At 34.8% G+C, this 17,420-nt stretch overlaps 1 protein-coding gene across 5 annotated transcripts in view; it reads right to left on the bottom strand.

The window, feature by feature from the left end:
* Window positions 1–17,420, bottom strand: part of znf536 (zinc finger protein 536) — a 149,777-nt gene that overhangs the window by 81,984 nt on the left and 50,373 nt on the right. For all 5 annotated transcript variants that reach the window (XM_041269049.1, XM_041269048.1, XM_041269052.1 and 2 more), the window contains exon 2: window positions 14,471–14,590. The gene's annotated coding sequence lies outside the window, so the exon portion shown is untranslated. The remainder of the gene's footprint in view (window positions 1–14,470; window positions 14,591–17,420) is intronic.

The raw sequence follows: 17,420 nt of genomic DNA, 5'->3' as shown, positions 1-17,420 counted from the left end.
CAGTGTAAAACACCAGACTAGACTGGTGAACCTTTCAGGGTCATTTAACAGCTATACATATTATTACAAAAATAAACCAAGGCTTGTTTCATGCATACAGCTTTGGTGTGCTGAGCAAATACTTTTATTATCTGTTGCTATCAACATGAGTGACATTTCTGCATCCAAACAAATGACCTCACAAACATTTTTCAAGAGGGCAGGGCTGGAAAGTTTAAAACGCAGTTTACATTAGCAGTAGTTTAATGCTGTACATTGGAAATAACTTTGATGTTAAGTAATGTAACATGAGCTGGATCTTAAAGTCTGTTTTGTCTGCAATATGCTATATTCCATTGTAGTGTTAGTTTCATACTCGTAGCAGTATCACACTGATGCCAGTGTCTCGATGACCAGTGCTTGAAATGAAGCAATATTGATATATAGTTACGACAAATTCATGAGAAAATTCTCACAGGTATGGTAGTCTGTAAAACATTCAAAATTGACTATTTAAGGAGTATATCTGTCACAGAAGAAACATTTTACATTGATACTGTGATTCTATTTTTTATTGTATTAATATGTGTGATCTCATGGCAGTACTGGTTAATGGAATAGACAAAAATAGAGCACCTCTAAAAACAGCTAAAATTGCAATGCAGAAAAACAAACTACATAATATTCATAACATTTAATCCTTTTTTTAATGTACTCCCCTTAACTCTCTAATAAAGTTCATAATGCACAACTAAATCCTGGAAATCAATAATAATAATAATAATAATAATAATAATAATAATAATAATAATAATAATGTTATTAAACAATAATAATATTGACTTAAAACCAACACGATTATGTACACTTAAAACTACATTAAACAAAAATAACCAAAAAGCTGCTTTTCACATATTTTCCTGGTGAGTGTACATTAAGAAGCAAATCAGAATAAAAACCTAAATCGTTTTATCTACATAATTCAGTTCCACATTTCCAGATAGCAATTTATCTGATAATAACCTTCCTTTCTGATAAAAAAGGAAGTCTATGCAATTGACGTGTGTCCACTTGAGTTAGCACAGCATTAAGAACAATTAGTTGAAACATAAAGGCTCCATCACACTGCGATTTCATCTTTCATAATGAAAGAAAAAGCACCAAGAGATCAATTGTGATAGAGGGGTATTGCTGAGGTGTTTCAACATGTATATGCAGAAGCCCAGCATCTTTCAGTTCCCTACAGCTTACTGTGTTTATCTGTATTGTTAACAAATCTAACACAATGGCTTTCAACACAAAGATTACTAGCTGCGATATTTTCAGTACTATTTTTGTGCTCCACATAAATGCACATGCAATATGACCAGCTTACCTCGCTGTACCGAAACCATTACATTTTTATCCATCTTAATATCCATTACTGTGTAGGCACTACAGCATTCAACATGTTGGTGGATCCTGATTTTTGTAATTTTGCTGCCCCAAATGTTTTAGAAAAAGCAGCCTTCAAGTAATTATTGAAGCTTGTTACTGGACCATATTCCACAGTTACCTGAAACATGTAACATTTACTTATTGTGAACCAAGCACTTTTATAAGAGTTTCTAAAACCACTAGAACTTCCTATTACATTTTCTCAGACAGATATGTGGTACATTCTTACAGTTTGTGGTTTATTTACCGTTCCAAGAATCATCACATACAACTTGATTTTGCACAGAGTAAGTAAATTAGTAATAGGAGATACTATATTATAAAATGAGAGACCCGAGACAGATGCAAAGATGGTGTGAGGAGCATCAGCAATGGAGCCGCAATGCCGGCTACAAACACTGCAATTATCCCTCGTAAACAAATTCATAAAAAATATAGCTAGCGTTTTTCCCCTTTCTTTCTGTCCACTTTCACCACTGTTCGAACGTTTATTCAGTAAGGAAGCAGCGCTTGAAAAAACATATTTAGAAAATATTTCTTTATATACATTTTTATTTTTTATTTTTAATGAAGCAGATGATGCCATGCAAAACTTAATTCACCTTTGTTTCAATTTCTGGTTCAATAAGCTAGTAGGCTGTAGAATAATTTGGTAGCCAGGGTTTGTATACAATCCACCTACTGTGCAGAAAAAAAACACATTTTGTTTTTTCAGCTCTAACCACAATTTCCTAATACGGAAGTTTCTTTCTGTAAAAGGCATAATGATTTCGGGTAGCAAAAGCAACATGATGTTACCTTTTACAGTTTTCTTTTTGGCAACCAAGTCACTCAAAAAGCTTAAAAACAGCCAGCAACTCCAGTTTTCTAATTACTGGCCCCAAAATATGTCTCGTAGTGTTACATATGAAGCCACTATTAAATTGTATCTTATTTTATTCCATGTTTATTCAAATCCCATAATTACAGGAACCATGACTTGAACCTGTCCCAGTACTCACAGCTGGTCTGCGAGCGAGTGGATTTCCAAGAGTAAAGACAAATGCACGATTGTAAATAACGATACCACATATCTTTATCATATACTCGTCACATAACAGCAGTCTCTTTTAGTTGCAGTCTCAATGTTTAACAATATGTTATTGAGAAAATCTAAGAAGACTGTCAACAGGTAGTTCACCTTTCAGCTCATCACTGAAGATCAGTATAAGGAAAAAAATGCAGCTTTTCATCCCCATGTCTGAAAGACTATATAGATGCCAGTGTTAGATCTATGAGAAGCATGCACATTCCCACAGTTCATTGTTCTGGTAATTTCAGCTCTGCTCAAAGCTTTACTTTATGCTAAACACTTGCCTTATTATACTCGGCAGATTTGGAGTTTATGTGCAACCTACAATACCACAGTGACTATAATGTATAAGAGTTTAAAACCTGCTCCTATAATTCCTGATTTGAAATAAAACATGATCTGAATCTGGGTAGAGCCAACTAACAAGCATCTCTAGAATGCATATATTGATGCACATATACACTATATATAAATATCAAAAGTCTTTGTTCTGTTTTACAAGAAGAACATTTTCTTTTTTTTCGGTTAAAAAAATAAATATATATAGATATAAAAACTGGTGCAAATTTGATCTGGAGCATTGAGTAAATCTAGGCCAAACCCTTTAAAAAAAAACTTTATTTAAATATTCCAAACAGAGATTTGGGATTTTGCACAATAAAATCAGTATGACTGTTAATACTAAAATTTGTCAAGATTTTAAAGGGAGCAGTACACAATAAACGACTTGGACACAGAGCATCATTTTACAATGAAAGCAAAGTTTTTTGTCGATTGTTTTGTAGTGAGGGGACTGCATTTTGTAAATCACACCTCGTGGCTGGCTTTATAACACACACATGAAACGATATCAGAACGACCCACTTCCTTATGGAAGCAAATAGGACTAAAAAGTTAGCTTCTTTAAACCTGATGTCAGTGGATCCCCCAAACAACCAGATATCAGAAATAATTGCTGTTTTCTTCTGTTCTTAGTGCTCCTGCTGTAATGATTCTGCATAATGGTTTGAACAAAGTCTTGTGACAGGTGGTAAAATCAAGCTAGTAAGCACAGATACATGGTTCAATTTAGTTTGTCAATCCTTTAATTGTTGTGCAGCTAATTAAAAATAAATGGTTCTTTACACTCAAGTACCTTTACCATCACTGGTATGCATACATACAAAAAAGGACATTCAAGGGCTGTGAACTACAAAAAAACGCGTAGCTGCAGGCTTTACCATACGTAGCAGCTTCTTAAAATTTGAATCTGTAAAAACGTTTTTTTGCAAAACAAATACTCTGCTAATTAGAAGTGTGTGTTGTGTGAATTAACATTTTAAATAGGGTTCGGAACTGTTGTACATTAAGCAGTCTTTTTATATAAACTTCATTGGCTTTTGAGAATGCTTTCTTCTAGCGAAAATGCATAAGAACCTGGATTTAGGAGTGAAGAACCAATTAAGTGCTGTATTCTAATTGTTGAAAAAAAAAAATGCACAGTACATTTCAAGCATTTGTTAAATTACAATTCAATCTAAATACTGTGCCTGATAAAAAAAGCCACCCTATACTGATAGCTGTTATGCAATGTATGCCAAATAGCATGATAAAAAGAAAGCTGACTTCCTGTTTAAGTAACTAATCTAATCAGGCCAATCAGGAAGGAAGAGATGACTAAATAGACAAAGCATTCTTTAAATCAAATACATTCATTTAAAACAGTGCATGCAGCTGCAGAATTACACAGTGTTTGTCTTTTGCAACCATGTTGGTGAGAAGATCACAGTAAAGCGGCGTCACCTGAAATGTTCCAACACTGAATTCCTCCTTCACTGTTAAATCCAAATTGAGGTTAGGGAGTCTAATTGTTCAATGACACTGGGGAATGGGTGGGACTGTTGTGATTTCTGGGTCCATGTTTATTTACTGTGCTGTCTCCGTAAAATAAAACTCCTTTCCTTGGAAGCGCTAACACCATATAGAGTACTAAAGAACGAAAACTAAAATATACTGTTTTTTCATTTGTTTTCCTTACACATGAATTCTTCTTGTCTCGTCTACAGTAGCATCTCCAACCCCCATAAAACTGAATATGCTCCTCCCCTTTAAGGATTTTCCAGTTTCCTTTTTGATTCTACTGGGATTTTTGGTAAAACAAGATTACAGTAGACCCCTTCTTGATAGCATAGCCCATTAGCCATGAACCAGATGATGTAATTAACAGGGGCCAATATGTCCATTTTCATAGAGAAAATGTGCTCACAATTGTATGCAGTTAGCATGAAAACTGTATGCAAATGGATGGTATAGAATTAATTGTAGTACACTGTAATCTTTGCAAGAAAATGACAAACATTAATCATTAACATTGTTTCATTTATTCTTTCTTTGTTTTAAGTGAATAAGCACTATTTATTTATTTTTTTAAATACTGCCATGCATAGAGTCATGCTATAAATAAATAATTTATATGTAGAAAATTCAAGCAGCTTAATTGTGCTTATAATATTATAATACAGCATTCCAGTACAGGAGTCCGTCGCGTATCTGACTGCAGTGGAACCAGAGTAAGGGTGGATATGTAAAAAGTCGGATAAATGAATCCTGTTTTAAATCCCACTATACACAGCTGTAACAATTACTATATTCACACAATTATTGTTTTGAGACTCCGCTTTTATTAGGGAGCTCCCCTAAATAATTGTTAAAAAAGATACAGGGTATTAATACTTGTGACAGAGTAGTCATCTGCCATGTGGGAGGCAAGAGATTGAGATGGCTGTTGAAGTTGATAAGCCCCGCAGGCGAACAGGATTTATTTACATATCAAGTCAACACACTGACCAGCTCACATGACACTACCAGCAATGGCAGCGCACGGAGCACATACAACACAGTGTACAAACACTTTGGTGGGATCTACAGTCACTGAGCTAACCTTCTCTGTTCAATAATAAACTACGGTTGCTGAAGAGCTTGATCATGTCGGATAAATGGTTAGGGTGGATATGTGACAGGCGGATACACAACGGATTACGGTAATACACAGACAGCCTGCTTCCTATTGTGCTGAAAGAGAACTGATAAAGAAATTGATTTTTCCAATCAGTTTCCAAACAGAGCAGTGGAGGATCTATATACCATCAACATCGCAGACCATGTATTTTTATTGTATTTGGTGATGTCAATACAGAGACAAAGAGCTGGATTTCTGGAGGATGTGCAATACTAGTTACAGCCACTGAAGAGTAAAGGGAAGATATATTGACACATTTACAGATAGTGTGATTATTTATAGAATTAAAAGGATGTCAATATTTATAATAGATCCCTATGTGTTTAGATTTCTGGACTACATTTGTATCTGTATCAGAAACTGCACAATATGTACAAAACATATGCCTGCTGATGCTCAACCTGTTGTAAAATTAATGCTATAAAAGGTACAGTATACTTTTTTTTTTTTTCCTGAAGATGTCACACAAGCTGCCTGGGATCCTATTTAAAAATCAACCTTGTGAAGAAAATAATGCACAACAATCGCTCTATCACAGCTAACTGCTCGTCGAAGCCACTCGACAGAATGCTGAAGTGGTAAAGCACCAACTGGGGCAGGTTAGCCACACCCTGAAGGGTAGACTTATTACCCACAAACATTACCCAATAGGGACAGTGTTTTAATCTTCCTGCCCCAACTATCTTGGAGGACTGAACTTGTTTATAGATCATCCTCATGGTTTTGGCACATTTTTTCTTCTGCATCTGATTAAGTTAACAATGTGCTGTTATTTGCATGCTGATTTAACAGACCCTTCTTTACAGCTGCTCCTAAAAGCTGGTCTAGCTCTCTGTAATATGATAGCACAGCAGTCAGTAAATGCAATCTTTGTCAAACCCAGGTGTGCTTTTGACTTCGTTCTAATTCGTTCCAAGCAACAACAAAAAAAAAAATCTCCCTGTAGCTTTATAAGGTTCTATTATAATCAATTCTGGAGCCAAATCGCTCTTTTTTTTTTGTTGTTAATTATAGACTGAAACTGATGTGAATGTATTCAGAAAGCATCTTCAAAATAGGTCGGCATACAGTTTTCTATTCTTATCACATTTAAATGTCAACATGGTGCAAAGCTCTATAAACGAGTTCAGGCAGACTTCAACCCCCATTTAACATTTAAAACTCTATTCTGTAGAGTATGATTTAAATCATTTTATACATACAAACAATATGGCTTTAGGATGACTTATTTTTATGCAGAGAAAATGTTGTAACTAAAGAAAGAAAGATAATTTGGATATAATATCTATATCTTACTTTTCATAAGTCTGTCATTTTATTTTTTAAGGCAATTCATAAGGAAACCAACACATCTAACCTAACCTGTTTTTTTTTTTTGTTTTTTTTTTTATAGAGATAGGTAGCATACATCTATAAATAGATACATACATAGTACACAGACAAAGAGACATTGCTTTTATTTTTGGTAACTGGAGGGAGGAACAAGTCCATTGAGTTACTGTTCAAAACTGAACAATATCATTATCTTGAGGTAACATTTGTGTGGCCTTTTATGTAAATATAACAGTTGTATTTACTCTGAAAGTAAAAATGATAAATGCATAGAAATTAAATATGTGCAGTGTTGCACAAGTCAGACTGCTGGAGTATGCTGAGCCCTATTCCATAACTTCATATAAACGGAGGTCGTCAGATTTTCAACTTCAGGAATACAATGTTAATATTTAATAAATTAAACAGGTAGCAGACTGAGTTATTAGTGTCACAAGTCTCGCTCATAAAGTGAAACTAATTGGTTGTTTAAATATAGCATTTAGGGATAAATCTAAATTTTAGAGAAATTATTTCTATACAGTTAACAAAGTCTAGTCATAAACTGATTAAGCTGTGGAGTTGGAGTGCAATTGAATCATTTGTATCTATGATTTCTCTACCAGTCAACAAAAACATTTTCCATATTTAATAATTGGCACAATTTCACAAGGTTCAGTCTCACCTCACAGTATCACTGTCATGGAAAATGTACCATTATGAAAAATATTTTCACTAATCAATAAGAAATTTCCATAACCAAAACAACCCTGGAGGGCATGTCAATTTAAATTTACAAAACAAAATGTTAATTTTAATACAATCTATCTGTTGCTCTATGAGGAATGCACCTAGTTATATACCACAAAGATAATCATTATATACACAAAGATATTAATTTGCAAACTTAAAAGAAAAAAAAGGTATATATCTTTAAGTATTTATAACAATGGCCAGCACACATTTTTAGCGGCTCAGAACTAGTTATGCTGATTTCCAGACGATCATGGTGTTTCAAGTTATGCTAAAATTGATGGACAAGTAAATTCACTGTAACATTTTACAGTTAAATGTAATTTTATAGCAATGTATGTAAAGTAACCTCTGTTGGAACTCTAAAACCCCTACTATAGATAGTGACCAGAACGACAGCACCACTCCATATGTACAGCAAAAACATCAAGGAAATAAATTCATAGTGCTACACTAATACATGATCGTGAGTCATCAAAATGCCTTTTTGAAGAACAAGATCTGCCCTTACAAGAACTCAGCAGTGTTGGCACAGAACAGGAACAGGTTGTGGTTGAAAACATGTTGGATGAAGGACAATGACATCCAGGCAGAGGATTAATACAACAAACCCAATGTGCTGAACAAAGCAGAGCTCAGATCACAGCTCACCTGAATAAAACGAAGGGCCACTGCTAGTTTATTAGCACTTTAAACAGCGTGGGGACAGTGCATAAAGTCGGTGTAGCAATGCAAGAGGTTAAATGCCACAATATTCCGATATTTGGCACAACATTCAGATATGAAACTGTGAAAAAAACAAAACAAACGATGTTAACACAACTGACAATATCGTATGGGTGATATACAGCATACAGTACTAGTGATATAACACTGCTTCTCTTGACAACACAACTTAGCAAACCAAGTACAGCACTAAAATGTCAATCAAAAGAACCAGCCAAGAAGAACCCTCCTGTATTGAACAGTTAGAAGCACAACACTTGCAGTGTCTGTAATGAAACTGCCATTAAAAAAAGCAGTGGGCTTCAATCTCTTAAGTAGTTATCGCATATAAAGAAAACAACTCAATCTACAACATTCTATAAATGCCTAACCCAAAAGATGTACATGACAGATATTTAGCTCATTAGATGTTGAAACTCATTTCTGTTACCTCATGTATAATGCAGATCGCCCAGCAGAGATTATATTCTACAAGCCATTGCCTGGTGACTTAAAATATTTATCAAATAAAAATACCATCCCTGGGTATATCTACCAATTATTGTGGTTAACTATGAACAGGTATGGAGTGGTCTGGTACATTTACGTCCGTTTTCCGTCTTAACTTTCCCACTGTGTGTAGCATGACTGCCTGGGGCTAAATACACGAAGCGGATGCATGTGCATTACTTAATTTTTCAAACACTTTCATTCTTGAAATAGTTAAGATGGAAAACACTGTCAGGGAGCCTTGGTAAATCACAGTCAAAGCAGCTGTCTAAGAATCGTTTAACAGAACTCAAAGTCAGTGCTGGATGCCACCTAAACACAATGGATCCTGCCACATTTCTATAAAAAAACAAACTCTAAAGTTGCTAATAGGTTGAAACTCACTAGGATCAGAGTAAAATTGCAATAAACTTATAAAAACAGACAAGAGAGAATGATCTACAATTGGGACAAACTTCACTAAAATATAACTGTTTTCAGTGAATATGTCACTTCATGTGAATAATCACAAGGCAGCCACTGTAAAGAATACGGACCCTGTGTGAGTTGAGGTTAAAGAATGCCGATACTCAAGGTGAAAGTTTCCACTGGAATAAAAAGTGAACAAAGACACCCTACCGAGCAAGCGTGAATCCATCATAACTGAGATCACAGGATGCGGGGCTGCTGGTTACTCCAAGGGTCAACAAAGGCAACATGGGAGGTAGGGCTTTTTCTTATAGAGCCCCTAAATTATGGAATGCTCTGCCTTCGTTTGTCAGGGAAGCTGGGACAGTTTTTAAGTCAAGAGTAAAAACGCACTTTTATAAAATGGCTTTCTTCTCTTAGTGGGTTTAAAATTGCTGATTTTATATTATTATATGTTTACTGTTATTTAAATGGTCTTAATGGGGCAGTTGTATGTGTGACTTGCTGTATAGATGTATTGTGGTTTGTTCGTTTTTTTCTGCACAGTGCTTTGAGATACTTTTGTAAAAAAAGAGCTATGTAAATGCAATAAATAATAATAAATATAATATATATATATATATATATATATATATATATATATATATATATATATATATATATATATATATATATATATTATAGGTATATGCAACCTATTGTGTTTTTTTCTTTTATAGAAACCTCTCTGAGAAATTTTGTTTCCCCGGATAAAACACAAAAAATGAAAATACTTCCTCCCAACAAAGATATGAATTCAAAAATAAAGTGTGTTAGCTTTGCAAGGAAGTTGTTTCTAACTTAAGCTTTGAAACGTTCCTATCAGGGATATGGCGAAACTATATTTCCCAGCTCCCGACTGGTGATGAGGTGGTAAACTACTCCACCATTTGCTCAACGAGTTCTGTTGACTACAAATGTTTTATTTCCATTGCTTGATGAGGTGGTAAAACCTCTGCTCAAGACTGGAACTGATGTTCTCAAATGCATCTGTTTTATTTATTTATTTATTTTTTAAAGAGCGACAAGTGTGTTTAGCCCTCAGGACGCTTCCCACGTTTGGTATGTTTATACTCATGTGTCACAGACCAGCCTGTTTTCCTAGAAACAACAACAAAAATACAGCTGAACTTCTGTTATGTTTTGTATCCTGGGTTCATTTATATTGCGATGCACACCGTGACACAACTACAGATTGTAACCATATTTATGAATGTATCCCTCTCTTTAAAAACACACTGTATACTGTAATACTAAAAGCTGAACAATCACTTTGACAAAACTCTTGAAATGGTTGACTTCAGTACCAGTATATTGCTGAATATTTACACAAGTCCGTTACATCAATTAGGTTTTGAAAACTTAAATCAAGAATTATTTAGTCATGCCATCACTTTCAATCAAAATAACGGTTGTATTGTATTTATTGATTATTTAATCATACACTACCCTTAGTCTTTCCTCAATCTTTGTATATGTATACAGCATTTTCTTCAAGAGATATGTCTCAAAACATAACCATGACTTGAGCAAGTCTCTACAACTACATTATTGATACTGAGGACCTCTAGTCAAGATGATATCAGAGAGTTTCTTTAAATAGTACTGCACTACAACAAGGGAAAATTGTTTTCACCTCTGTGAAGCCCTGCATTGCATACTCCAAGTTAATAATAGTTTGTAAATATACATTAAGTTCCACAGTATGCGGTTAACATCTTGTTTTAAAAATGTTAACCAGGTGGCTGTGAAGACGCCGTATAAAATAGCTGGTAATATTGTACATTATGTGTTTCTAACTACACAGCAATAATACCTGTATGGCTGCATAATTATAATGCAACAACATTTTTAATAAGAAAAAAAAAAAAAAAAAACAATGTTAGAAGTTGCTTGGCTCTTTTGCAATTGTTTTATTAAAACGGTTTGTATGTTTACAGTGTAATAACTGTGTAACTATACCATCAAGTACAGTGTAATTATAGTGTAGTGAGAGACACAATGTAGAATTACCAAACCTTTAAAAGCACACTATTAAAAATATATGTTGATGGTTATTCAAGTATGAGCATCGTGCTTGTTAATGCACATTAATCATGCTTTGTTAAAGATATATAATTGATGAAATCATGTTTATTTGTACTATTTTACTAATAATACTAATACAATAATACTACTACTACTACTAAATAATAATAATAATAATAATAATAATAATAATAATAATAATAATAATAATAATTAATAATAATATATTAGTAATAATATATCAATTATTGATATTCAAAAATATTTAAAACCTTCCCTAACTAAACACTGAAAAATAGATTCTATTAGTAACTGACTAATTTTAAGAAAATGGTTTTTGCAATCTCTTCACTTTTTTTTAATCTGCCTGGCACAAACTGTATTGTACTGCAAAGCCCCCCTTGTTCGAAATAGTGGTAGACGCTAATTTAAACAAGTGTGTTCAAAGGAATCCACTGCTCCCCAGGGACTGCCCTCCCTGCCTTGTGTGTTAAGAGTGCGGACAGGTAGATGACTTGGTCACTTGGAGCCTCTGATGTCAAGTGCACTGCTGTGTAGGAGGCAACCTGCTAATGGTGTCATCAAACCCATCGTGGATTTGCCCTGTCTGGCCAATTTACAAACCGCAAGGACGCGACTAGCTGTGAAAAAAAATAAAAACCTGGGTAGGATGTGCCAAGGATTACTATATGGCTTCATACAATTACAGTACTGGCAATAGCTTCTTAAGATACAAAGGGAATGTAAAAAGAAAAATCATATATATATGGTACAGAGACAAAGGTAAATGTAGAAGTTCCCTTTCACTCTACTGGGTCCCGGTGTTGCAGAGAAATACACTTTATGTTCAGTTAAACATTGATTTCATCATCTCAGTAAAACACGTAACTTAAAATGAAATCAAATATTAAAAATGACAGCCTATATAAGTGCTGTGAGTAACTTCAGGTCACGGAGGGAGGGAAAAGCAGGCAGGTTGTCAGGCACTATCTGTCAGAGTGAATTAGAAACAATCAACGAAGACTGAAAGGGAAGGTGATTGTTATTAAGCAGCAGGGCTGTGAGCAAGCTACCCAGATGTGGTCATGCATATAAAGAACAGGAAACAGCAGTTTAATTCAGGAAGCTCTGGCAAGCAGGGCAGCACAAAGGATAAAAGTCCTTTGTCGCTAATAAGATAGAAGTTACTTAGATAACAGCAGGGTTAGGAGCTAGAATAAAACACATTTATTTCACTACCACTCTCTACTAATATCACAGAAATATAATAGAAAAAGAAAAAAAAAACACAGCAAAAGTATAGATAGATTAGCAGCCCTTAAAATCTAAAGGAACAAAATGCTGGGGCCTACGTATATCAATTATTCACACTATCATAGGAAAATGAATTGCCTCTCTCATTGTAATACACCTTCTGCACACTGCCACTTCCTTTAATGAAATCCAGACGAATATTCTGACGTACAGAAGACATACATCTGATAAACTGTTTTATTTAAACACTTTGTAAATCTGAGAGCTATAAACACATAGATTGCTTAAAACATATTACTTAGTTTTAAAGGGGAAATTTAAAAACAATTAATTTACATATCTCAGTTTCTAATTCAAAATTTCAAGTGTGATATTTCAGAGGACTATTCCCATAAAATCCCATGGTGACAATATAAGATTAACAGTTGATTTTAGATTCCTTAGCTATAACTGAGCTGTCATTTATAATTTATGGCGCCGTGATATGGATGCAAAGCAACTGGACAGTCAACATGGAGTGCACAGAAGGTATATTAAGAAAAGAATAGATGAAACAGACACTAAGGAATGACATTTAAGCATACAATTGAACACGAATATTTATGTATTTTAAATAACTCATTTTCTGTAAAGCAACTGCTATCAAAACAAATGGAATAGGTGCTTCCGTCCAGGAAATATATGATTTCAGTGAGATTAGATACAGTGTGGGATATGAAGACGTTCTGTAGAGCATTTGTAATTAATCACACGGAACACTGGGATTACTGTTTCTTTGTCATGGACTGGGATTTTAAAATGTTATGTTTTCAATAACGTTATTTTTTAACATTATAGTAAACATTTGCATGGCTTAATAAGCACATTATTTCTTTTGTGTCCTCTGCTAATTGATGTTCAACCTATAATAAGCTTTATTTTGTTGCTTTTCACTGTACCTTTAAAAAGCTACATCTATAAAACAGAAAAGCTGATACTTAAACATTCTCTAAGACTGTTTATATTTTTATTTTTTTCTTTGTGCTATGAATACATTTAGCCAGTCTCGGACGTGAAAATGTCAAATACCTAAAATACATCTAGGTTAAGTAGCATATCAATTTTTAATACCAGATCTTCTTATGCTGCTCTTCTCAAAACTACACTGTCTGGAGCTGTTGCAATACAGTAAGTTCTGTTTGAAAATCAAGATTCACAGAATGAGAGAGGCAACAGTACAGTAGCTATATGCCACTGTCACTAAAATATTTAAATATTTGACCATTTTCGCTTGACTTTGTTTTTATCCTCCACACATAATATGCATATGTCTTTTAATAATGTAATTTATGTGACACTGGATGTCATATTATACCATGTGTAAACTTTTTGTAACACAAACAATTTAGTCTGGCCTGTTTTCTCATGTGTATGGCTATCTTAAGATTTTATTTTATCCTTTCACAGTGGAAAGCAACATAAGGCAGTGAAGCTACGGTTAAGTTTAACAATGCATTGAGATTACAAATAAACTTATTTAAGTACTTAATGTTTTTTTGGGTTTTTTTTTTTTTATTTTCAAATTCAGCAATTAAACTGCATAGCCCTGTACAGCACTGTTATTAACATCTATTGCTTTTAATCTACTGAAGTATAATGTTTGTCACCTCTTTCAACCTGCTTGCCAAGCAATTCCGTAAATAAAGAATAAACCAGATGCAAACTCTTGCTGTGCTGTGGTATTGTTTGTGCATTTAAAATAATATTTTTGAAAGTCCCCGTTCAACAATGAATCCGGATACCAGGTCATTTTGAAAGTGTGCCAGCTCCTACAACAAAAAAAAAAAAAAATGGAACTAATAAATGTGATGTATATAATAGTAATGTTTCACAAAATGAATCAAGTCTGTGGGTAAACCTTTTCTCAAGTCCCTTCAGTATCCAATATGAAGGACTGTCATGTTGGGTGTAAATTGTACTAATATAAAGAATCTTACCTTAACACACTAACTGCATACTTGTGTTAGGACAGTCAGTCTGGTTAGAAAATACCCAGTCAGGGGTTGCAGCTGAGCTTGGTTGGCACTGTCGGATGGCCAAAGTGGCGTCCCACCTCCCTATCACAAAAGAAAGATAAAGGGGGGAGACAGAGAGAGAGAGAGAGAGAGAGAGAGAGAGAGAGAGAGAGAGAGAGAGAGAGAGAGAGAGAGACGATGTAAAGTGAAATGTAACAAATTCACCAAATCACAGCAATATGCAGAGGTCAAGGAAATTCAACTGAAAAGGTGAAAGATGAAATCAAATCTGGCATGCGAGAATGAAAATCTATCCCAAAGCAAGGCCACCAGTGACGTGCTGCAGACAAGAAGCTAAATACTGCAGAGCACTGGGATCTTTCATTTTCATCAGATCAATAAAAGCTTATATTTATCAGGATTCCAAGCAGCTGCCACTTCTGACAACCTCCACTTTATTGTCTCACTCCTTGTGCTAAATCAGACCATAGACTATAAAAGAGGCAACCTGCAATGCTGTTTACACCTCAAGACACAATTCCATTAAGAGGTCCCTTTTTTGGTTGTTAAAGAAACATGGCCTGTTATTATTATATTGGCAGAAGCTACTCCTCAGTACTCTCTTTGTTCCCCCCACATGGACCTGCCCCTGTGCCACACACCACCAGCAAGGCGTTTCATTGTTTTCTGATACTATTAACTCAAGCAATCACACGGGTAGAACTGTTACCTTTAAAAACAATATATATATAAAGAAGAGTATCTCATTCTAAAATAGTTACTACTCTAACCATCGGTACAACAATATTTGCTATCAGGCATTCTAAATAGATTATCACCAGTCCATCTGTGTCATTATTGATTTATAAGGCTTTAAGCTGCTTTACAATGGAAGCTTTCTCACACTCAAATACAGCACTTGCCTGCTTCTAACTCTCCTCGAAGCCATTCGAAAGAGGGGGCAAACAAGATGGACTTTTCCTACACTCCCTTCTAGTATATATGCAAAATGTGTTGTGTTTTTAATAGAGTAAGAAAAAAAAGGGGGGGGTCATTAACATATGAATGCTATATGCAAATGCTTGTAGAAGAGCAGATGTTGGTGCATTTAATTGACCTATATGTGAATTGCATCCAAACCTTTAACTATATTAATACACACTACTACACAATAACTAGATCCAAAAAAAAAAGAAAAAAAAAAATTGAGAAAAGTGAATTCTCTGAAAGCATGTACTTGTCATGAATCTGACGGGATTCGAAGATGCTGAAACAAGGTCGCTGTCACCAGTATTTTGCTGTCATCTGCATTCTGCTCCTTACAGATGACATCATCATGGGGTTGTGTAAATCGATCACTTAATAGCATTTGGAAAATGCTGCAGTCTGAAGCAGGTTATAAAGAATGCCCCAGTTTTATTTTTTCTTTTCTATTTTTTTTTCGGTTTGTTTCCTGGCAGAAATGTCATACGTCTTAAGCTGAAATGTTTGCATGAGTGCACCATGAGAAACACAGATGCCATTTTATTCTGCGTGCCTTTATTTCCCTCTTCTTCTTGGAATGTCATTAAATTGTATTAAATAGCCTTTTGTCCAGAGGGCACACACCACCCAATATATGATAATGTATTACTGCCCCAGTGTTCCAGCCACTGAGCTGAAACATTTTAAGGCTGAGCAGTGTAAGTATGAAACACCATTGTGTATACAGCCTGCTAACAACTGTGACACATACTAATAGAAACATACCTAATAAATTACTGCTTTCAGGTCTGGCAAGCTGACATTTCTCTGCAAGGGACAATTTTATATTGCTGCACAGAACCAAATTGCATCATATGGAGCCACTGTGAATTAGCATAAAAATTAACACTTAAATTTCAGCTTATTTTCAACCCCTCTCCTCCTGCCACAACAATCAATTCCTCTTATAAATCTGATTAGATTTTATGATGCTTATTATTCAGAGCATGTCTCAACACAGCATTCACAGGCTTGAAGACTATTTGTTTAAATAGAATTAAGAAGCAGATAAATCTATAGGTGTTTCACTCCAGTCCCATCCTTCATCTGTTTCTCACCCACACTGTAACACCAGCAATTGATTACAAACACTAATTAACATACAAGAAAGAAACTTGCAGTATTTTACATTTAGATGATTTATTATTTACATATTTATTCAGCTTGTGTTTGTTTGTCATCTTCTCATCTGCCAGATTCAGGCTCAAATCCAGACTACACCAGTGTACAAATATAAATACATTCTGCTTTGAAAAATCCAACCAAACAATATCTTTTTTCTTTTTTTTTCCTCTGATATGTCCATGGCATGAAATAGAGACAAAGAAAATGTGATGATGGTAGTCTGGCTTTTTCAAAGCTTCGCCATTAACAAATGGCTCTCTTTATGTGTTTTTTAGTAACTGTTGGTGCAGTTTGTCATAAAACAACCTTGATGCATTTTCAGTATCAAATACCATTCTTGAACAAGTATTGAAATAGTACTATGTGGGGCTCCCGTATGGTGCATCCAGTAAAGACACTCTGCGTGGAGAGTAAGACGCGCCCTATAGCCTGGAGGACACCGGTTTGGGTCCAGGCTATTCCACTGCTGACCATGGATGGGAATTCTCAGGGGGCGGCACACTATTGGCTGAGCGCCTCCAAGGTGGGGAGGGCTTAGGTCGGCCAGGGTGTCCTCGGCTCACGGCTCAATATATATATATATATATATATAAAGAAATAGTACTGGGGGACAAAAAGGTCTTTTTAAGGTTAGAGAAGGTTCATATGCAGATTATATGACAATCGATCCATTAAGTTTAATTTAATCTAATGTAAAGTTAATTTTTTGCTAAAACCATTAAAAATAAAATATAGTACACCCTAGCTATAACGAACCTCTCGGAGTCCAAGCCTTTTGTTCGTT

This window comes from Polyodon spathula, chromosome 13 (genome assembly GCF_017654505.1).
Source record: "Polyodon spathula isolate WHYD16114869_AA chromosome 13, ASM1765450v1, whole genome shotgun sequence".
Taxonomy (NCBI): Eukaryota; Metazoa; Chordata; class Actinopteri; order Acipenseriformes; family Polyodontidae; genus Polyodon; species Polyodon spathula.
Note: the sequence above shows the minus strand (reverse complement) of the source record. Positions and strands in the feature narration are given on the sequence as shown.